At 41.4% G+C, this 23,541-nt stretch overlaps 1 protein-coding gene and 1 long non-coding RNA gene across 4 annotated transcripts in view; both read left to right on the top strand.

Moving 5' to 3' along the window:
* The first annotated feature begins 3,754 nt into the window (after positions 1–3,754).
* Positions 3,755–17,650, top strand: LOC137446503 (uncharacterized). Of its 2 annotated transcripts, none has more exons than XR_010988660.1 (4): positions 3,755–3,842; positions 4,219–4,440; positions 14,760–14,851; positions 16,321–17,650. It is a non-coding gene; the product is annotated as an uncharacterized lncRNA (long non-coding RNA). The 2 variants fall into 2 exon arrangements; XR_010988659.1 differs by having other exon boundaries at positions 3,763–3,846.
* A 4,146-nt stretch (positions 17,651–21,796) lies between these two features.
* Positions 21,797–23,541, top strand: part of ASB2 (ankyrin repeat and SOCS box containing 2) — a 33,001-nt gene continuing 31,256 nt past the window's right edge. The window contains exons 1-2 of one of the 2 annotated variants that reach the window (XM_068148830.1): positions 21,797–21,948; positions 22,744–23,156. The gene's annotated coding sequence lies outside the window, so the exon portion shown is untranslated. The remainder of the gene's footprint in view (positions 21,949–22,743; positions 23,157–23,541) is intronic. The other variant, XM_068148831.1, reaches the window with a different exon arrangement.

Here is a 23,541-nt window from a genome sequence, read left to right as displayed (position 1 = left end):
GCAGTCACTGATTTTCTTAAAGCACTGCAGCACAAGGATGCAGTGTTCATCTCTTACCAGTGGCATGGTGACTATGAATTAATTTAAGGCTTTTTCCCTGTCCTTGGGTTGAGAGGTTCAAATTACATCTCATGGCAATGCCTGGGCAAGAGCGAAGTGCAGTACCAAGTCCTGTTTCGGCAGTTGCCTACAGTAGATTGGGATTCATAAGACAAGAAGGGAGCAGAATCTGCAATATACTGCATCTTGGAGACCATAAGTGAATCTGCAGACTTGGGCTCTGGGCTCCGCTCCACACGTGCCAGCCAAGGAACTAGGAACTTTTACCTCTGCTTGCTTACCTGTCTTGAATGTTAGCAGTGTTGGCACCAGTAAGTACCACTCCTTGTTGAGTTTGGCAATATGAACAAGGCATGAGCAATACTCAGCTGGGCTTTTACTAGCTGGCTAATTCTTGGTGACTCAAAGAGGGCTTGAAGAGTGGTTTGATGCCAGAGCTGTTAAAACTGATGCTACCTTTGAACTGAGACAAAAGACAAGTTCGAGACTAGATCTGAAAGAATTTGATGCTGCCTGCAAGGAATACCTCCAGCTTCATCAGCTGGTGAGTCACTTAGGCGGCTCTTGGGAAACAAAAGTTTAGCAACCAGCTCTCCTGTTTAGACTAGTGTGAGGATGAAATCTAGGGCTTGTTTGACTGCAGTGTGATGCAAAGCAGCGTCCGATGCTTCCTTTACAATTTGGTAGTGTTTACCAGCACCCTTGCTCTAGTATATAGATTTGGCAGCCTGCAGAAGAGCTGTGAATGGAATATGCTGTTGTGATGTTGAGGTTCACAATATTAATCTGTTGAAGCAGCAGTGCCTTAATCCATAATAGTGCTATGTGGGTGCTTTCACTTTGTATAATCCCACCACTGTCCACCAGTAGCTTGTTTCGTGCCCTCTTCATAGCATCTTGCACTGACTCTGGCCTGCGTAACTAGACTGCAGCTTTCCAGATTCATCAGGCTCTGTCACTGTGTGATACAAATGAATCTTCAAAAAGAGAGGAAACCATTAATTGTGCCAAGTTTACTCCTAACCTACAAGATCTAAGTCTACAGCTCTGCTCTCCTCAGGCTGTACCCTCACCATAGTCTCAGTGTGGGGCTGTGCTGCCCTTCGCAGGAACACAATGCAGCCAAGAGTGCAGACACAGTGGAGCAGGAAAAGTGGAGAAATTACTGTTTCTGTATTCCATTAACTAGATTCCTCCTGAACCTGGAGTACTAGTAAAACACATAAATGCAGACAAGGTCCACAGTCTGGGTTTTGAGACCATGATCTGAGCTGATTTCTTCCTTCCTCTTTAGTTTTGCAACGTAAAAGAATTTGTTTAATCTCAGCAGGGTCAGGATTTAATCTGAAGATTGAGAAGAGCTGAGGCACAGCTCAGAGTTAGAACCAAAACATGTAACAGTATGGAAACTGTCTTTGGATGCTAATCGTGGCCCTTTACCTGGCTCCTCCTCTGACCAATCACTTCTCTATGTCTCTGTTATCTCTGCAAAGACAGGATTACTCTGCTTAACCACTTTGATACAGGGCTTTGGGAGAGAATCCCTGGAGAAAGCCTTTCAAGTACTGATGGAAAAACCATTGCAGTTCTCACTTTCTAGAAATGCCTATATATAGCTAAACTTAGGCAGTTTCCAAGTGGATTTATTTATCCTAGCAAATTGTGTGCTCTGTGTCTTTCTCCAGGGATACTGTGCTCTTCAAGTTTACATTCCTAGGGGCTGAATCTTGAAAAGATCAGCTTTGAAGAACATGCTGCAACATATCTCGACCAAGAAGTGCAAGTGGATTCATCACTGTTGCTGCTACAGACTGACAGCCAGATGAGAGTAGCAATGCTTTGTGCAATGTGTGTACTACACACACATGGGTGCATGCACTGGTGCTGATACATAGCCCTTGTTAGCATCTTCTGTTGACATATTTCAGTTGTGCCTTCTAACTTTCAGAGAAAATGTGGGAGATGGGAAAAAAATTGTTCTTTGTAGGAGACTTCCTGCCAGTCTCTTCATAACTCACTGGTAGGGCTCCTTGTTCTCAGCTGTTTGTGTAAGACACTACTCACTACTGCCCGTACAGCCTGATACTCCTCATCTCATCATAAATGCTACTAGGCTGGGTGGTACTGCATTTGCCAGAGTGCTTTGGTGAGCAGGGTGAGTCAGTGGGAGTTTAGCTGACTGTGAAGCTGTGTTCCCTCCTTCTTGTAGAGGAGTGCCATACAAGTGCCTCTCTCAAACTCTGCTTGTTACCTGCCTGTCTCATGTGCAAGTTTGATAGGAATCCTACCTCCTGCCAGGGCTGCGTACAAGGGGGTGGCCGACAGCAGCCTGGCCTGTTTCTGGCTCTGCCCCTACATAGAAGCCCTGCATGAATTTCTGTCCCCTTGCAGTGACTCTTGGGTTGACAAGATCCCAGAAAAGGCCATTCCTCCTGAGGTGACACAGTAGGGCTCCAACACAGTACAAATCCCTTTGGGAGATCCTCTTTTTCTTTTGGGAGCTTCCCAATGATACTTCTGCTTTTGTTTTTGTCACATTTTCCTCCTTGTGATTCCCACTGGCCTCTATGCAACCTGCTCATCTACTATGTGAAGTGGCCTTTCTCCCAGGTGACTCCAGCTGTTTGTTTTTTTCATGAGCCATTGCCCATCATCTGAAGTGGCAAAAGCTCCCTTATCAGCATCTGGATGGAGAAAGCAAAAAGCTCACCCACTGCTGTGATTCTCACTTGCAGAGAGGTGGCCTGCTGTGATGGCTTCCACTTACCAAATGATTATGCAAGTGACTATAAATGTCTTCACAAATTTACCAAGCCTGTCTCTAGAGCTGGGCTGGGACAAATGTAGGCTAAGCTGGTCCACAAGACCACCTTCTTCTCTTACCAGCAACACTGAGGTAAACTCAAGTAGCATTAATATCAGCGCTCATACACTGCCAAGCAGAAAAGTCAGTGCCACCTAGACACAGCCCAAGCCACTTGAGCCTCCTTGGAACCTGGCCTGGAGTATTTGATTTAGGGTGATGATCTGAGGAGGCACATTTTTGCAGGACTGGTTTCTCTTCCCAGTAATGGCATGGTTTCTTAATTTATCCCAATTAAAAGGAATAAGGATGATTGAGTTAACCAAAAGTATCCTAACTAATATTATAACAAGAGAAAGTAGCTTCAGTAGCAACATTTTGTGAACATGGCTCAAAATTAGGCTTCTGTCACCAAATTTGTGTATGGATGTGGCCTGGATTGCACTTGGCCTTCCTCCAGGAGCCCACTTGGTATCCATAAGAGACTTCCCACAGGGAAGGAATCCAGGTTATGCAGTGGCCACTGACACCACACATTTGACAACAGGCATTTTTTCCTAGCCTGTTCAAGTGAGAGGGATATGTTTCATATTTTCAATCAGCAATAACTGGAGAAATGTCCTCCTCTCTATCTGTTATGCATGAGTCTGCAGCCTAAGGATTTATTTTTTTCAAGAAGATAGCATTCAGCTCCACAAAGAATTTGATGTTTTGTTGATGTGACTCTGTTGACCTAAATACCACCCTATAAAACAAAAATAACATGCTTAATAACATTACATTTTCTGTGGTATCATGTTTCTATTAGCAAGGCTTCAAGGTCATGCTGGGCTTTTTTTGTAGTCATATGACAGGATGACTAAATTATTTAACAAGTTCTAGACTGTAGTTGAGAGAGTCTCATGCTTCCTGATAATAGCTCTCACCTTGAGGTTCTCGCCATGTTCCAAATAATCCGTAGAAGAGTACCAGGGAAATGGTAGGTAGGTGCCACTTACCATCTACCACATCTACCTTCTTTGCATTGTAGGGGCCAAATCCTGCTGAGGTACAGATTTCTTCCTGCAGATTATGCTATTTTGACTACTCCTGGACCTCTGAGGATGTCTCTGCTTCTTACAAAATCCATGAAGGATCAGAACCTCTGTATAACAGCCGAGTCTCACTGCTGGGGAGTGTGTCTAGCAGTGGGAATTGATTCAGGATGACTATTTAGGAGCACTCCTATCTCAGCACTCAGCTTGCTCCCCTCTACTGCATCTGGAGGTCATCTCAACAGTCATGAATTCCAGAAACAGAAATGGGGAGTTCTTTTTGCTTATTGGTTTTTAAATGTGGTAGTTTCACATTTTCAGGTTCTTTCCCTGCATCTTTGAAGAGGCTTGAAACAGACTCTTTAGGAAAACAACACATTGTGCCTCCTTTCCCACCCCTGCCTGGACATTGGAGACTGCTGCTTCATCTGCTGAGTCCAAAGGATCAGATAATCTGAACTGTGAGAAAATTATATGAAGTGCTTCTGCTGATCGGTGTCAGACAAAAGAAAACACCCTATTTTACACAGAAAATGTGGAAAGGTAAGAAAAGGCAACTGGAAGTGATCTAATTTCAACATTTTGTCAAGGAAATGCATTTGACTTCATACCTCTACCACTGAGGGTTTTGAACTTCTGATCCCAGAGAATCTAATCTCTGGAAAATAAGGTGATAAGGATAGAAAGGAGAAAAAAATTTCACCATGTAAGATGTTGCTCATGAGCACAGAATGAATACAGACAGAATCTGTAGTGACCAAAGAAGGAAATTAATCCAAGGTGAGATTTTACACAAATAAGTGAAACAGGTTTTTAAGCTAACGTGTTTATTTTGGGGTTTGGATTGGGTTTGTGGGTTTGGGTTTTTGAAAAGTCTGCCTGAGGACTTGTGTCCTATAAACAGACTATTCCTTCAAACAGACTTGACCTCATAGTTAAAGCAAGCCAGAGATTTTTTCATGGCTCAGGGTCTAAATGTTGCCAAGAGATAAACTATTTATAGGCTTAACACCTGCCTATGTGTTAAATAGCTCCTGCTGATAAAACTTTTGGTGCAGAATTTTCACTTCAGACTGAAACTGGACTGAAATCCCCCAAACCTGAAATGTTTGAAAGAATTCAGGTAGGACTTAAGAAAATGCATTTAATGCATCTTCTGTAAGGTATGTGTAACTGAACAGGATTAGAGCTTTTGGTAGTGATACACAGGTCCTTTACCTGTATGTAAATGACACACTAATGAATTTACTTAGAAGACAATAATTTAAGTAGTTAAATACAGCTTTAAAAGACATATGGGCCCATCTACATCAAATGATCTTTTTGCAAGCTGGATCTATGTTTAACATTCTCCAGTGGGTGGTGGCCCCCAGCATTCTAACACAAATATTCCCTTGACAGCAATATATTTGTAATAAAAGCAAGAGGAAAAGTATCAAAGCTTTTTGGACTGATTTGCTTGTTTGGAGAAGCTGACAGAGCATAGCTGACCTTAGACATGTAAGGGGGGTGGGTCAGGGACCAGTACTGTACTCATTTGATAGTGTAATAAATGTTTTGACATATCACAATCCTCTTGGTTGCCTTGCATGGAGCTGCAGGGGTCACAACCAATTTGCTGGAAAACATAGAGCTATAAAAGAGTCTGGAGCCTCTTCAGCTGCAATGCTAATGTTCTAATAAATAAGTGGAGAATAACAGACTGTCACAGAAGGGTGGAAGCAGAAATTCAAAACTATCTGACATCCACACCACTCCTATGCAAGCATGTGCTCTGATACTGTTTTAGAGCAAGGTTCACAGTCACCTGGAGGGACAGAATCTAACCATGATCAAAACTGAAGTCCTGGGGGCTTTCTGATCTATGAAAAAGTGATAAGCAAGCTCAATGGGCTGCAACTTGTCCAGGAAGATTTCTCCAGGTTGTCTCTGTCTGAGTGTTACATGGAGACAGGAGCACAAAAGAGCTAAATACCAACAACAGAAATGGGAAGAAAGGAAGTCATGGGGCTCAGAGTGCTTGCAGTGATAGTATGATGAAGCAGTCCAAGAAACACTGCCCTCTTCTTTAGATGCAGCAGCCCTGCTGACTGCAGTACCTGGTGGGAGCCTGCAGGTCTAGAAGCTACCTGTGCAAGGGGCACGTTTTAGGTCTCATCTTCAATAGTGGGCAAACACAGCAATGCAGAAATTAAACACATACTTTGTGAATCCTTTCAGCAGCTTCATGTCATCTTGGACTAACCTAATTCCTGAGCAGACAACATCACTACTTAACTTACGGTGATGCTGCTAACCTGCACTATACAGTATTGACTTACTTCCCAAGCACAGTTCCATTGATAAATTGAAGATTTCTGTCTCTGTTGCTGGTGTCAGCTGGAGAAGCATGCGCTTTTAGTTCCCAGACATAAGGCTACACAGATCCCAGGGTCAAACGGAGATGCAGATATCATAGAAAGGATCTGTCTCCCTTGTCCTTTAGCTATAGCTTGATGGTTATGACTGGGCATCAGGCTCAGCCTCAGAAAAGTCAGTCTGAGCTTCCAGCTACTCCCTAGCACACCTCTCTGCACAGCTGATTGCTGGTGACTGTATTTACTGGGCATTTACAGCTCAGGAGCAAAGGGATGCAATGCCAGTTGCTGTTATTACAGTAGAAGAGCCAGCAGGTGCCATGGAAGAACACTTAATAACAGGGAGTTTGTCAGTGTTTTATGGTAGGAAATCTTCATACACATCGTATCTAGCAACTTTCTAGATTTGCTGCAAATAAAATGAAGGAATACACAGGAGTGTTTTAGAAGAGTTAGTTCAAACACTGAGAAGTAAGTATGCTGTAAAAGGTTCTCTTGGTGTCAAAAGAGCTTTTTGTTGTGCTGTGTTGCACAAAGAGGATTTCCAAGATGGTGGAGGAGTATACAAAACCAGCCATCCTTTGAGGCAGAAATCTGGCATTTCTGACAGTTCAGCTTCCCAGTGGCCTCCTGAATTAATAGTAATGCTAATAATCATAACACTAGCAAGTGTTAATATTCTGCAGTATTAGACATAAATTAGATCTACTCCCAAATATTGTGTGGAGTGGACACAAAAGGCAGATGCTGCCCAGACAGGTGCAGGCAGGGAGAACTGATCAGAGCAGTGGAACTGAGCCTGTCCGGGACAAGGAGAGTTTGGCTGGATGAATTCCAAAAAGTATCCCAGGGTGGATATTAGTGCTTTCTATAAATAACACAAGGGCATAGCACCAGGGAGAACGAAAGGCCAGTTAAACTACAGGACAGAATTGGCAGCAAAAGCAATAAAGGGCCAAGAGTCAATTAGAAGAAAGTTTGTAATAAGAGAATAGAGGTCTTGAACAATGTATCACTGAATGTAATGGGAGCTTGGGCTGCATCTATGTTGGAGCCCTTCCTTTGCATACTGTCACTGCAAGCTACAGCCTCTTGAAAGCCCTGTAATGCTGGCAATGCCTATGCTGCTTAGCACTCCTCATTAGGCATTGAGAGTCTCCGAGCAGCTGCAAGCTCTTTGTGTCCGTACACCCAGCACTGCTCAGGTTGAGCAGCTTTATGCTTTTGTTCACACCTGAGCCATGTTGGAAGTGGCTGATATAGTGTTAAGCCCCAGCTGGTGTCATGGTGGTTAAACCTGGAGGGCTTTGCACCATTGAGTTGCAGTAGGCTGTCAGGTCCAAGCCCCTAGTAATATTCAGTAAGAGCCACTGTGTTTTAAACATGACTACAGGAAGGGGAGGCAGTGCTTCTCTACCCCCATAGTTTCTTTATTGACAGCCAGGCTAGATAACAGAAGCTAATCCTCAATGACTGCAGAAGGAACCTAAGCTCCCAAATCCTGAGTCCCCATATATATAAATCAGGATTTGCATTGCCCAGGTCAGCAGTTCTTGCAGCCCTATATTGTGTCTAGCCCAGATTTCCTTGCTTGGTTTTGATGGGTCTTATTGTATTCTGAATGAGAATTGTACATAAGCTGATGAACAAATAAAACATCCTGAGAGTTCGGTACAGTCCACAAAAGCTCTACAGAGGTAGAGCTGAGGTAGATCTTGAACATGTCATCAACCAAATGGTCGTCTATAACTACAGATGCTATTGTTGAAGACTTGATACAGTATATGTTTTTTGTCTGGTTGCATCATGATTTGTTATCTCTTTCTGATGATGGATTTGCTGCTGTATGGAGAAAAAAAAAGCTCAATTTTTTTGATGTGTAATTTTCATTGAGGGAATTCTACATACAAAAATGTGGCTCAGCTCAGATCTGAACAGAAACTTTGAATCTACTGTATGCTTGGCTTCCTGTACACATAAGACTATCTCACCTCAACTGTTATAAACTGTATTGTACTATTTTAATAAAGAACACAGTGCCACATTCTCACTTCTCAGGGACCCAAACTTGGATTGAAATTACAACAAACAAATAGCTGGAAACACCTGGAGTGAGCTTGACTGAGACCTAGCTGGTACACTGAGAAGGCATCACTTTGTTAAGAGTTAAGAGCTTGCTTTGATTTAAGGAGAGAATCCCATGTCCTGAGATTCTCTGACATACACATGGATAGGAAAAGAGATTTGTTGGACCTCATGGACGATGGCGATGTGAATAACACCTTTGTCCTGTCTGGTCTTGGGAAAATATGCAACAATCAAATCAACCAGAATATTGCCCAAGTTATTAATGTCTTACTCAGTGCTCACTTCAAAGTACATGGTGAAATGGCATCTGGCTTCAGCAGGCATTTTGCTCTTAGAAAAGAGTTCATAGCTGATCTTCTCTGTGTAAAGCTGTTAAAGAAGAGTTACCCAAGGACATGCAGAAGAACTGAATCTTGTGCAGGATTACCAGGCTTTCTGGCCTCGTGCCCACACCATGACAGTAAGAAGAGCAAGAGCATTTCTCAAAGGGTTTTGGACACTTCTCTTTTCCTGCCCTGGAGACCAGAGGAAGAGACTGACCATATGTTAGTACTAATGACACTGTCTATCACCTAGGCCATGCAGGATATAATTGTAGGTTGCCTTGATTAGTTTCATTTCAGTTTTGGACTCTACTGTTAGTGAGTAACACCACCGATGTAGGACAAGATGTTTGTGTCAGCAAGGATACTACTAAAATGACTTTGTAAAAAATTGTCATTATTTATTTGGCAGCAAAGACTGATCATGCAACAACATTCATCAGATTTCTTTTGATACTATTTCTAGTTACTGGTTTTCTATTGAGACACAATTATTGAATTCCTTGCCCAGGGAGGTGGTGGATTCACCATCCCTGGAGGTGTTCAAGAGGGGATTGGACATGGTACTTGGTGCTATGGTTTAGTCATGGGGTCTGTGGTGACAGGTTGGACTTGATGATCTTTGAGGTCTCTTCCAACCTTGGTGATACTGTGATTCTGTGATTCTATGATAAGCTCAATGATGATGATGTAAATTGTAAAGGAATTGAGTGTATTTGTTGGCATCATAATTGGGTCAATTAGAAGAGCTGAGGACTAATGGATTTGCCCTCAGCATACTGAACGCAGTGATGATATGAGTTCTTTAAATACTTATGAGTTGATAATGGGAGAATTTATTGATAATGGGAGAATGAGGGGTTTGGAACACAAGCCCTATGAGGAGAGGCTGAGGGAGCTGGGGCTGCTTAGCCTGGAGAAGAGGAGACTCAGGGGTGACCTTATCACTCTCTACAACTACCTGAAGGGAGGTTGTAGACAGGCTGATGATGGTCTCTTCTCCCAGGCACCCAGTACCAGAACAAGAGGACACAGTCTCAGGCTGCGCCAGGGGAGGTTCAGGTTGGATGTTAGGAAGAAGTTCTATACAGAAAGAGTGATTGCGCTATGGAATGAGTTGCCCAGGGAGGTGGTGGAGTTGCCGTCATTGAAGGTGTTCAGGAGACTTGATGGGGTGCTTGGTGCCATGGGTTAGCTGTTTGGGTGGGTTGGATTGGTTGATGGGTTGGACACGATGATCTTGAAGGTCTCTTCCAACCTTGTTTGGTTTATTCTAATAAAGTTTATTCTAATTTTAATATTATGATTTGTTATTAAGCTTGATTTGCTTCAAAAACAATTACACTATTGGGATTTTTTTTTTTTTCATGAAGTGAGGTAATTTCAGTAATTTTAATTATTTCAATATTTCTTTTAGGTTCAACATGAAGTTAAATGGCAGTGTAACAAAAATGTATTTTATTAGATTTTGCCTTTTTAAAGAACAAACATGTTTACAAATGGATCAAGAATTTGCTTCTGGAATCAGACCTTATATGAGAATTATCAGGTTGCAGTGATGAGATGCTTTTTCCTAATACATTTCTTAACCCTGATAATAGTAATGGTATGTGGTGCATAGCTCTGCTTGGTAGCATGATAGCAAAGATGAGAAGGGATTCTGTGGAAAAAAGAAAAAAGGCAAGGAGTCTCTTTCATTGCTCTGGCATCAGCAGTTTCAATGCCAAAGGGGTTTTGGTCTGAGTGTTTACAGAGATGACTGCACTTTGAAATGTTCTGTGTACAAAATGAATGGGCGTTTTTATAAATATATATATATTTGGGCAGGGCTCCTTAAGAGGACAAAGTGGACTAAATACAGAGTAAGGGGATATAAAACAGATCTGTCCAGCTTCCTGACAAGTTAGTGCAAAGACTATGCTTTAGTACTGCACTCAGGGGCCAGGCAGCAAAACACAGGAGGAGACTTGATAGGGTGCTAGTTTCATGGTTTAGTTGATTAGGTGGTGTTGGATGATAGGTTGGACACGATGATCTTGAAGGTCTCTTCCAACCTGGTCTATTCGATTCTATTCGATTCGATTTGATTCTTTCATATTACACAAGAGAATGGAGAAAAGCTTTCAGCAGGCAGGAGAGTTTTCTAACCCAGAACCAACACAACAGCCTTTATATCATACCTCTCTCTTAAGTTTTACGTCAATGTTTAACTCTGCAGATTTGAAATGTTATAGATCTGCAAGTCCAGATCCTGATAGGGCAGATTGACATGTATTTATCAGTATAATTCAGAGTGTGAGGAATACTGAACAGCTCCTGAGGATTTTCTTCAGATGAAATGCTTGTCCTGCTTCATCTTCAGAGATTAATTCAGTGGAGATGGCTGTTGGAATCTTGGAGAAAGTACCTGATCTCATAAGAGATAGGATGGGAAATCTACATGGTCCCAGCTATTGATTTTACACTGGGCACAGAATAAGTCTAGCAGACAGGGAATGAAAAATGAGGCTTCTGTTACAGGATTACTCCAATTCAAAATGTCTTAAGTGATCCTATGGGTTTGATATACTTATGGTTATAAATTTTGGAAGTTTGGAGCTTTTTGTTAGCAGGGGTGGAGGTCCTTGACGGCAAACTGCAAGAGAATGGTCTTGAGATGTGCAAAACTAATGAGCATGTCTGATGTGCTGCTAATTCTTTTGGTGAGGCACTTTACTGGAAAGGAATGCTACCATCACATGAGAAGGACTGTGCCCCTTGGATCCTTGGCATCATTTTGAGAAGGCAAATGGGCAAGTCTGCTAAATGTAAGCAGCTAGGTGAGTAGGTTTGGACAGCAAGTTAGATAAAGCAGGTCAATAATATATGTCTCAGAGCTCTGCAGTATATGAATAGATACCACAGTAGTAGGCACATTACAGTCAAGAGATGGATTAGACAGACTCATGTGTGAGCAGCAGCTGCACATACTTGGTTTCCCAGAGCTGGCCCAGGCTTTTCTGGGCCTGAGTCAAAAAGCTGTGCACATATGTGTTGTATTATGCATGGTGTTGTCCTGTTTTTATTTTCATTGGCTCCTTATTATCTGCTATAAATCCTGATTTTGCCATGATGAGTCATCTCACTGCCTTCTGCAATCCCCTTTCACCATGTTGCAAGACAGATTTAAATTCAGTCATTACCTACTGACATCATCCCTGTTTGTTTCTCTTTTCTGAGATCCCACCTTTAAATGCATGGCACTAAGTTTCCAGCTGTTCTTCATATACAGAAAAGTTACTACTTAATTATTCTTCCTTTTTGTCCTAAATTCTTTAGAAACAGTGCTGTTGCTGAAAATTTTCAACCAGTATGTTCCCCATTAATTCTTCTAAATTCAAAGGGATGGTGGTGGTTGAATTTGAGTCACCTACCTGTATTCACCCAGCTGTGTTAGTAAAATGTTTCTTTTGCTCTTCTGCAGCTGCAGCAAATATTGGATTGCTCATGATGAGTTGGGTGCACAGTAGTAATCTTTCCAATGTGCATGCTGTATGCACTAAGCCACCTGTAGTTTGATGACTTCTACAAAGGGAGGGAGCAGAGCAGGGGAAGAAAAGTTTTAACAGCCTCTGCCTGCATCACCACAATTCAATAGCCTTTATTTTAGTTGTACCAAACTATGCTTTGAAGCAATACAAATTTCAAGATGGTTGCAAGTCTCCTGCTGATCTCCACTGAGGAGGTGGAAGCTGTGGGGAGCTGTGTTCCTGCCCATGGTGGCCAGTCCTGTTCCTCTAATGGCCGTGGCTGTGTTCAGCCAGAGATGATGAGGCAGGTGGTCACAGACCTCAGGGCTTGGCCTGGCAAATATTTCTTGTGCATGCCGCTATGCAGATATCTGCCAAGCCATATTAACACTCTTATCTAGGCAAATGTCCCTCTCTAGCCACACATAACACCTCAGGGAGTATTTCAGCCTGAAAGCTTCAAAATCAACTGAAAAAAAATTCAGTATAATCAATTCCCAGTATACCACCAGAAGTATAATCAGTTCCCAGTATACCACCAGAAGTATAATCAGTTCCCAGTATACCATCAGAATATAAATGCTGCAAACAGAGTTTGAGGGTTAGGGTTAGATTTCTTTGTTTTTTTTCAGAAACTGCTTGACCACCTTAGTGTGAAATAAGCAAGAGAGGTGCAGAGTCCAATACATATGGGTTTGGCCATTTTATTTATATGTAGCTATAACTTTATTACTTTTTTTGTAATTTTTGTTTTCTGCTAATATGCATACAGTGCTCCTAATTTTTCTGATTATTTTTTCCTGAGGATGTTTAACCAGTACAGAACTCTGACCTGTCCACACATATACTTCCTAAGACAAAATCCTTTTCTGCTTGCTCCTATTTGGACAAACCATGTGCAAAAAATACACCTATTTTTTGTATCTCATTGGTGCTCACATGGAGTAGTGGCTCTATGCACAAGTACATCATCAGGTCCTTTGCAGGTCTATTTTATAATTGTGAATGTACAATTTGTGTCAGAACATTGCCCTGAATCACATGGGATCAGTAGAGAGCTTTTCACTCATCTCCAAAGAGCCTGAAGCCTTACAGATTGTTTTTCACAAGTTGTAGGATATCACTCTGAAGATCAGAAGGAAAAGTATTCATGTCTTCAGAACTTCATAAAGCAAATCAATGTATGCTGTTCCCATGTCCCATTACTCTACAGATCTGAAACACATTTTTTTAATCTCTTAATGGAACATACATGTCTCTCCCTGAAGGGCTTGTGCTCTTCAGCTCAAGCTGCACCTTCATTGGAAACAAATCCGTACACTGCCATTAAAACAAACAGGGAAATATTGATTTCTAGTAGTTAAAGATTTGGTTGTTATTTAAATAAGTAAATTCAAAACACTGCATTCCCTGGCCTGGTCTGTGAATTTTGCAGCATCCAATGAAGAACTTAAGGATGAATGGAAAGCATCTGGAAATAGAGTTTTAGCGATATTGTCACATTAAGAAGAATAGAATAGAATAGAATAGACTTAATCAGGTTGGAAAAGACCTTTGAGATCATCGAGTCAAACCTATCATCCAACACTATCTAATCAACTAAACCAAGCACCCAATCCAGCCTCTTCCTAAACACCTCCAGTGATGGTGACTCCACCACCTCCCTGGGCAGCCCATTCCAATGGCAAATAACTCTTTCTATGAAGAACTTCTTCCTAACATCCAGCCTAAACCTCCCCTGGTGCAGCTTGAGACTGTGTCCTCTTGTTCTGGTGGTGGCTGCCCAGGAGAAGAGACTAACCTCCACCTGGCTGCAACCTCCCTTCAGGTAGTTGTAGACAACAATAAGCTGAAAGCTGGAGAGCACCCATACTTTCCATATTATTTTCCTCAGCTACTGTCTTGCCAAATTAATTTGTACCTGGAATGGATACCTCAGGTAATGGACTTCATACTCTTCACCCAAGTACAACAGATTTCCAGTAAGATGTACATGTGTACATATATCTGCAGAGAGAAAACAAGTGCTTACTTGTGTGTGTTTTGCATGATAGGAGGGTCAGGAGAGACAATAACAGTTTGTCATAAATAATAAAATATAATTACACTAAGAGAAAGTTATTGATAATGCCTGGTTGGTATATTCTTTTTTTGTATGTTTATATGTGTTATTTCCATTGTGTTATGAGACTTTAGTGGATTTTGACTGCTTGCTCTGTACTCGGCTACTCTAGTGTGACCCCATCAGCTTCTCTGGTATTGGACCAATAAACCTGAGCATACCACAAAACCAGTACTGGTTCTCAGGCTTTGTTATACAGATGTGATGCAGAGCAGCAACAAACAGAACCTGAGGCTGAACATGTGGTATGGTTTGTGGCAACAAAGACAATTGGTGAAGACAGAACTCTCCAGTGGTTTCTGCTAAATATTTCTCTTTTTCAGAAAAATAGTATTATTTATTAATAAAATTATTATGAAACACTCCTTTCCCATTCACAACCTGAGCAGTGAACCAATAGCCAGAGACATTTCATAACGCTGGTGAAAATTCACACTATCAATCTCCTTTTTTTTTGTGACAGGAGTGTTCTGGCTATTCCCAGACATGAATGTGGCTGAAGCTCTGCTGGTGACAGATGCAATGAGTGTGCTGGCATGTTCACTGAATTCTAGAGTATGAAGCTTCTCTGGTTTGTTGCATTGTGGTTGTTTTTCCTATGACTTTGTATTAAAGGTAGCCACAGCTTCCTGTGCAGCCTGAACTCAGCATTTGCAACATGCCCCAGTGTCATTTCCGTATGACTCACTGGGTCAAGTGCTAGGCTGGTGCATGCAGCCTTACTTTCCCTTTGTCTGGCTCTCAGTGGCAGCATAAATCAGGGGTGGAGATCTCAGCTCCTGGTGTTCAAAGCCACACATGGGTCCCTGTTGGTACCCAGAAAGAGGTGGTCTGAAGTTTTGACAACAACCAAACAGAAATGTGGCTCTGGGACTCATTGCTTCAAAATGTCACCTTAGCAAGATTCAAATTTGAGTTCAATGTTAGAAGAAAACAGGAATGTTGAGAAATAAATAATGGAGAAAATATTCTGAAAAGTTGCAAAGTGCCAAGTTTTGAATATTCAAGCCAGCATTTATGAGCTGGCAGAATGTCTCTAGGGGAACATTTTATACTCCAAAAGTTTCTTGCAAATGCTCTTAACCCACCACTGTCAGAGACAATCTATGGGATCTACTTAAGCTGACCACTGGGCTGATTGATTTTTAGGTAGCAAACAACAGAACATGAGATTATATCAGAGGTTAATGCTCAATACATGTTGGTGACCACAACTAATGTGACAGACATGATGTAAAATCACAGCAGACAAAGCAAAACCATTTTCATGGAAACAGAATGTGCCAACCAATAAATGACTCAGTCTTTGCAGCATTTCAGTTAAAATATCTTTGACACCGCATGCTCCCACCTACACTGGTATAAAGTGTGAGTAGCTTAAAACATCTAAACTTGTCTCACAATCTCAGGTCATTAGAAGAAAACATGGTAAACATGATTTAAGCACTGTTGAAAGGCATTGTGCTGGTATGTTCTCACAGTGAAGTGTCTTGAGAGCAAGCACAAAGTAGATAGATAGGGGCTACATGACCTCTGGAGGTACCATTCTGTGATTCTGTTGACATAGTAAGATGCCTTGATCTAATCCTAGAAGACTGTCCAACATGAAGGTGAGAGTTTTTTGGCTGAGCAGACCAGGCAATATCTTCTATAACCCACGATGTGATTGTGTACCCTGCTCCCACATTCATGTTAAGCCTGCTTGTGCTCCCACCAGCTACTGGAAAGATGTCAGGTATCAGCCCCTGCATTTGGGCTGCACCAGCTTTAGTCTGGTGACCTAGAGAGCTGTTTGTATCCCATTACTAATGCCCTGAAACAAACCCCTCTCCTTGCATGTCAGCCACAGGAGCATCAGTACGCCACACTCTCCCAGTGCTAACTCAGCAGCTCTGCACACTGCCTGCATGCTCTCACTGCACCCTGGTAATGACTTATTTGAACACTCAAGCTGCTGCCAACTTCATTTGATGGCTGGTAGCATTCAGTGTTTTCTCTTACCTTGGTGACCTTCTCTTTGCCAGGCTGTAGCTCCAGGGACATAGGTGGACAGGGATTTTGTGCACCAGCTGGAGACCTATGAGGACTTTTCTGCAACAAGAAGCCATGGAGACTTCCAGTCCCTCACACCAGAGGAGAATTCAGCATTGATGGTCATCCCCCACAAGTGGCCAAAGCATTGACAGCCCTGCCATCCCTGGTGAAAACACACTAACCTTTCCTTATCAGCAAAGTGGGCCTAGAAAAATGCCCAAGGACAAAAGCACAGCAGGAGCCCCACCAGAGAAAATGCATCCAGTTAATCACTACAGTTCTTGGTTATATCAAGGCAGCCTGACTGAAGTTCAGCTCTTTACTCCAGCCTTAATCCATGCCATCGTACTGCTTCTCATTTCATCAATAAAGGTGTTAAACTAATTTTTCATCTCATTTGTAGTTATGGCATTTGTATAGCATGTTTCTTAACTGTGCTTAGGTTTTCCCCAGAGCTATGATCTCCAAATACAAATCAGAAAGCTAGTTATGCTTAGTTGGAAGATCTGGGTCTGTCTCAGCCAGATGGACAGGTGTCCATCTAATTCTTTTGTAACTGAGAAAACCATGTATGTAGCAAGCTGTATCTTAACTGTGAAAGAATCTGTCCTCTTCTGAGCTTAGGGTGTGAATTTTAACAGCCATTTATCTCCATGCTGGAGGAATCCGAGATTTCCCACTGTGGGAAAAAAAAACTCTACAATCTTTTTCATAATTCCACTCTAATGTAACCATTCTCTTCCATTTTAAGATAATCTAGACTGTTATGCATAGATTACTATGACGCAATTGCTACTTGATACAAAAACATAAAGGACAAACACAGGGGGGGAAAAGAATCCTGTCTTCTTGCTTTTAGTGCTGTCTCTTCTCTCAGTGTACTTGTGACCCTTATTATTGCACTGCCTGCATACCAGTTCAGTAGATAGAGTCCAGAAGCCTGCTGAATTAGGTAAGCGTACAGTTATTTTTAACTGGGTTGAACATTACCCGCTCACATGGCATGTTGTATGACAGATATATGCTGGTGTCATATGGCATTCTGTCCAGACACTTGTCCTAAATTTAGTTCTAAATTTAACCTGAAAGATGTAGGGCAAATAATCAAATGTCAGCCCTATAAAACAAACCTGTTGCATTGTGATTTGAACTTAGCAGAGGTCCAAATCTCTGGTCCTCTTTCATGAATGCTCAAAACAGTCAGTGCAGAACAGTGAAGCTTTCTCAGTTGCAGTATAAAGAACAGTTTATTTGATCAGGGCTTCAAATATTGTATGAATTTTACTGCCCAGAAAAACCAGCACTGGGTAAATAAAGAGATGATGGTACAGCGTCTTTTAGCACAGTCTGTTCTGGTTATTTCATATCTCTTATCCGCACAGAAACTGGTGATGTCCCAGGCCTGGCCATATCATGATGGGAGCCGGCCAGTGTAGCATAGCAAGAATCAATTGTTCTCTTGCTTGGAATTTCTGGCCCATGGCTGTGAGCTCACTTCTAGCTGCGGTGGCTAGAAGACTGGAGCCCATCTTTTAGGAACCAAAACCTTGCACTTCACCCTGGGGCTGTGTACAGGAGGGTCTTGCTCTGCCTTGTCTCTCCAGGAGAAGCTGCTACCCTTAGTTTAACTTCAGCCATATAGAAAGTAGTACTTCCTTGAACTTCATTGCGCTTGAAGTTACAGATATTTATTTCTGAGAGAGGCTGAATTTAGGTAGGGGTATCTTTTGGGGTTTTTTGGGAGGCTGTTTATTTGTGACAATAGTAGCACAAAGACAGACCTGTATCTAGAGAGCCTGCTGTTGTCATGTCATTGAGAGAAAGGAAAAAGGACAATGCAACAGCTTTTATTGTATACAGCAGGCACAACAGTTAGAAACAAATCAGTCTTAAAAGAATGAAAGGGTACCAGACAAATGCATCAAAAGAAATGTCGTTCATAACCTAGCCCAAAGGATAGTTTGGAGATGTAAACACTCATTGTGTATTTTGAAAAAACTGTGGAAAGGGTGGTTTCCATCAAAATTCATTTCACTTTTCCATCAATGACATTTTAGAATCACTGTGTTTCCTGGGACCTTTGCTGTTCACAGCAGCTTGTGTCTCATGTTGTCATTCTCATCCTTCTGCTCTGCTGCAAGAGCCACAGAGCAAGGGGGTTGCAAGAACATCTCTGAATGTTGTAAAGGTCAAGAAAAAGACAAATCTTCCATTAGAATTCTTACTAACATATATTATAATGTAAGATAAATTATATTTGCACAGCAAAAAGAAACTAAAAGAGAATGATTATGCTTTCCCACTTCCTCCAAGGAATACGTATTTGCTTATATAGCCTTTGGGTTGTGTTCCCTTCATGTTAGCATTTCTTGTTCCCTCTGACTGATTCCTCTTTTGGTTATATTCAGTGGATGTGACCTTATGATGACATTTGCAGAGAGGCAGTGACTATAGTAGCTGTATGCTTTTACAAAGCTTACTGGCAGGGAAGGGTTGGGCTGAGTCATCAGATACCTGAAATGAGGTTTAGGACCCTGAACACTGGGTGTTCCTCATGTCACATTTCCAGAGGAGTGAGGACTCCATTTTGATTATAAGTTGTACACTCAGCCAAAGTCCACCCTGACTCAGTGATGCAACTCAGCAGCCATTGGAATAGGATAAGTTGCTCCTGAAATGGGATTTTGTTTTCAGTAAAGTGATTTCAAAGCACCTACATCTTTACAGCACTGAAGTATTTAGGCAACATAATCAGCAAGAAATCATTTATAGTGTGTTTCTCACTTCTGAGCACCTATGACATCCTCCGTCTTTTCCCTTACAAATGCCTCTGGCTTTTTGCCTCTCTTAGGGTTCTGTGGCCAAAGCAATTGTTAGTTCTCCAAAATTTCCCTGTGGCAGTGTCTGTCTTTTTATTTCAACATGGGTTCTGTAGCAGGAGGCACAGGAGTTGCTTTTGGTTCTGCTGTTTGCATGTAATCTTTAGAAGGGTCTGTTGGAAGCAGAGCAAGGCAACACTGAATGCAAAGGTCTGCTCACTGGTATACAATGGTAAAAATTACAGGGATGTGTTCCTTAGGTCTATGATCTTAGTGAAATATGCCACTCAAAATATTTTTCTGTCTTTCTACAGTAAAATGTTTGGAAAAGATATAAGTAACAGGGGAGCAGTTCCAGGCAAAGCAGTGTGCTGTTCTGTGGTAAAGTATGAGGATGGGAACTGCTTGAAAGGGTCCAGCACAGATGATTAAGGGAATGGAACATCTCCCTTATGAGGAAAGTCTGAGGGATCTGTGTTTCTTTAGCTTGGAGAGGAGGAGACTGAGGGGTGACCTCATTAAAATTTATAAATGTATGAGGGGCAAAGTGTCAGGAGGAGGAGTCAGGCTCATCTCACAGATGCCCAATGATAGGACAAGAGGTGATGAGTGCAAGCTGGAGGATAGGAGGTTTCATGTGAAAATAAGAACAATGTTTTTCACTGTGAGCGTGATAAAACATTGGAACAGGCTGACCAGAGAGGTTGTTGATCCTCCTTCTTTGGAGATATTCAAAACCCACCCAGATGTGTTCCTGTAAGACCTACCCTAGGTGATCCTGCTTTGGTAGGGGGGTTGAACTAGATGGTCTTTCAAGGTCTCTTCCAGCCGCTAATGTTCTGTGATTTTCTGCGTAGGTACTGGTACTGTCACAACTAATCAGTATTTTCTTCTTTCCACAACAGCCACCCATGTTTGGTCGCAGCAGAGTTAGTCATCATTGGTAGTTATGGGCTGGCTATGGACAAAAGCATGATTTGTGCTAATGTCCCTTCTCACCTGCATTTCTTCATGCGATGACACATCTATAGCTGCTATGCAAGCAGAATGAATGCATAACAAGCTTGTCCATTTCCTGGGATGCACAAATGAACTTTGTTTTTGGATTTGTTCAGAGTCTGCTTCCATAGTTGAATTAAGCAGCCCTTCATTTCTGCTAAGCCCTTCAGTTTTACTCAGCTACACAACTGAATGAGGCAACTGAGGTTGGTGAAGAAAAAAAAACAAACAAAGGCAATGTTAGATGTGATTTCTTAAGCTGACTTCTGCTGGCTGTTTTGAGGAAATATGAGGAATAAGGCAAATCTTGCTGCTCATTTCAACCTTTTGCTCTTTTCATGTGGTTATTCTTCTTTGTCTTCTCTCAAATTCAAACCTCTTTTATTGTGCCCTGTTTGTGAGACCCTAGCTGACTCAGCATGAGTCGGCTATTGCCAACATTTTCTATTTAAAGAGAAAGCAAACACGTCTTATATGCGGTGCCTGAGTTTGAAATCTGTCCTGGAAAATAGCGTAAATTTATGTATCTATTTTTGCAGGTGACATTTTGTAATCTCTTGGAATGTCTTGGGGTTAAACTGAAAATGCAGATATATAACTGTGCATGGCCCAGGGGAAATACTAGCAAATCTGATGCAATGCTAATAAATCATAATTATTGTTATTCTTATGCTTTGGATATGTTGTAATAAAGCCATAACATTGTTTTATTGGGGGGAAAAAAAATGCAACCCAAAACACAATCCCCAAATGTATGATTTCATTCTTGTATAGTATTATTTTTGTAATTAATATTTCAAACTTCTATGAGATCTTCCTCTGAGGATACCAAAGTATTTCAGAGTTACTAATTAAATAAGGTCCTATTCAGCAATCTCTATCCATATAAGTAGTCTTGTTGGCTTCCCATCTATAAGGAATTTTGGATTCTTCTCTGAGTTAATGTATTTGATTGTTTCCACTTCACTAATGTAGAAAATGAGACACAGAGGAGTTAAATGATTTACTCAAGACAAAAGGGAGAGTTAGTGACATCTGAAAATGGGTCTTCTGAAGCAGTGTACTGTGCTTTTATTGAAAAACGGTGCAACAGCATTCACAGGAACTCAAAATACATCAAAGGGGTACACAGTTCTTTGCAAGGAAACCAAGGACTGTGGGAAGGAAGGGAACTGCTGTGTGCTTGGTGTGAGTGGTATGGGGAACCACCTGCAATGTTCATAGCCAATGTGATGTTGATCCCTAGCATTTCTTTTTTCTAATTAAAGTCCACCCTGGAAGCCATAGGTACCCTTGCCTTTGCTAGGCACGAATCTGCATCACAGTATCATCATTTTCCTTTGAGTTCAGTGGAACATCAAGCTGGCTGTAAGACTGCCAACAGTGTGAATCCAATGAGAGACTGCCAAAAGGCAAGCAGAAAGGTTGAGTGTGGCAGAGAGTCATTCCTGTTTTTAAGCCAAGGCTGGTTATAGTCTTAAGGTAATACATGGGGAAAAAGTGCTGAGTGTTGTTTTTAAGTCAGGAGGGTTGGCTGACATGTTGTCATGGGTGTAAGACTTTCACACCCTCCTGGTGATGACATCAAGGGCTCCTTTGCCTGCCACAATAGCTGCTGAATGTCCTTAACTGAAGAAAACAGCAGCCCTAGCATTAAATACGAGGGGCAGATGGTTTTGCAGGCAGCAGGGAACGAGAATGTGTGATGTACTGGGCTTTCTGTCATGCTGGAGCAAGTCAGATCAAGGAGCAAGCATACCAGGGGAATGATGCTGGTCCTGAAAGACCCTACCAGTGAAGGTGAGTTTGAAGGGATCATACATTATTGGATTATAGACTCTTGCTAAATTGGTTCCCTTCAAGATTGTTCTTGCTAAGGCTTGGATGAGAAAGTGTTTATGCACTGACCAGGTAGGTACAGCTAGCCTGAGGCTCAACAATGTACTCAGAAAGGAAATCGTACCCGTTGCAATTTAGGCTTTATTATCTTTATATATAATGTTTTTCCACAGCTATCAGTGAAGCAGGTGCGCAGGCAGCATTTTGATGTGTATTGTAGTTTTCCTTCATTCATTGTATTAGCTAGACAAATATATAGAAACCTTCCAAACTGAATATTTACCCATGTTCCAGCTAACCCAAGTGCCACTTCTCCTCTATGTGCCTGACTCTTTTCTTCTACTTCATCTCTGGATCAGTGCTGTCTCTTCCTTGCATAGCTTGCCCTCTGCCAGATGTGAGGAATATAGCTACCATTTCACTTCATGGAGTCTGAGAGAGGGTGTGCTGTTCACATTTACTTGGTACAAGAGCAATTATTTCCACTAGTTAGCTCTTAAAAATACTACTTGGAGTGGATTCATAGCTGCTTTTGTAATTTTTTTTTTAATTCTGAAGTCTCCAACTTGCAGCATTAAAAATGCATTAATCACTCTGAAACATCAATAAATACCCATGTAATGTTTGGCTATTTTGATTAACAAGCAGCAGCTAAAAGAAATGTAAATTGAGCTCCCTTTTCCTCAAGGTAAATAAAACTCTCCAGGAAAATTTATTTTATTTCAAAATTATATGGCAACTTTTTTTCTTCTTTAGGCTCAAGAAACACATCCATATATGGTCTACTTGTCAGGGAAAATAAATAATGATGCAATAGAAAGGTCAGCTTTGTGCCATTCAGCTACAGGATGCTTGATGAAGTGAAGTTCTTCAGATAGTGCAACAGAGAAGAACTTTAGGATGGGGAAAAGTTTCTGCCGTGCATCTTCAAACAGGAAATCTGAGATTCAGAACAACTTACATTTTGGCTTGTATTCACTGATCATGGGGTGATCCAGAAATAAACTCCAGGCTTCAAAGTGAGAGCATTTCAAAGCTGTCCTGCAGTTGATCGAAACATCCAGGCAAAGCAGGGAGATGAATACCAGCAAGGATTTTCTGAATTGAGACTTAATCAAGGAAAAACCCATTTCAACAGTGTTACTTCCCTCACGTTTCAGAACAAAAAGGTAATGCAAATATTCATGTTTTGAACTTATTTAGCACTTTTCAATCTGTCAATTTGCTATGTCTATGCAAATATTTGTTCCTATAGCAGTTTGTAAACTAATACCCTTGGGAGTTGTAATTTGCTTTTGGGTTTGTTGGGGGTTTTGTTCAAATAAACCATAAAACACTCACTGATGTTAAGTAGGACTGTAACTCTGTTGTTTCCTTATTGTTTTTTTTTCACTTGCAGGTAATGGTTATATTTTTGTCCCTAGAACAGCTTGCTCAGAAATAATAGTTGTAGTTACAACATGCTAAGGTACAATGTAGCCTGCACGGGTGGTAGGAAGGAAAAAAAAATTACAGCAGCCAATTATTTATTTAATTTCTAAATTTCTCGTTAGC

This window comes from Melanerpes formicivorus, unplaced genomic scaffold (genome assembly GCF_026170545.1).
Source record: "Melanerpes formicivorus ecotype bairdi unplaced genomic scaffold, bMelFor1.0.p_v2 SCAF_17, whole genome shotgun sequence".
Taxonomy (NCBI): domain Eukaryota; kingdom Metazoa; phylum Chordata; class Aves; order Piciformes; family Picidae; genus Melanerpes; species Melanerpes formicivorus.
This window is presented reverse-complemented; position numbering and strand designations above follow the sequence as displayed.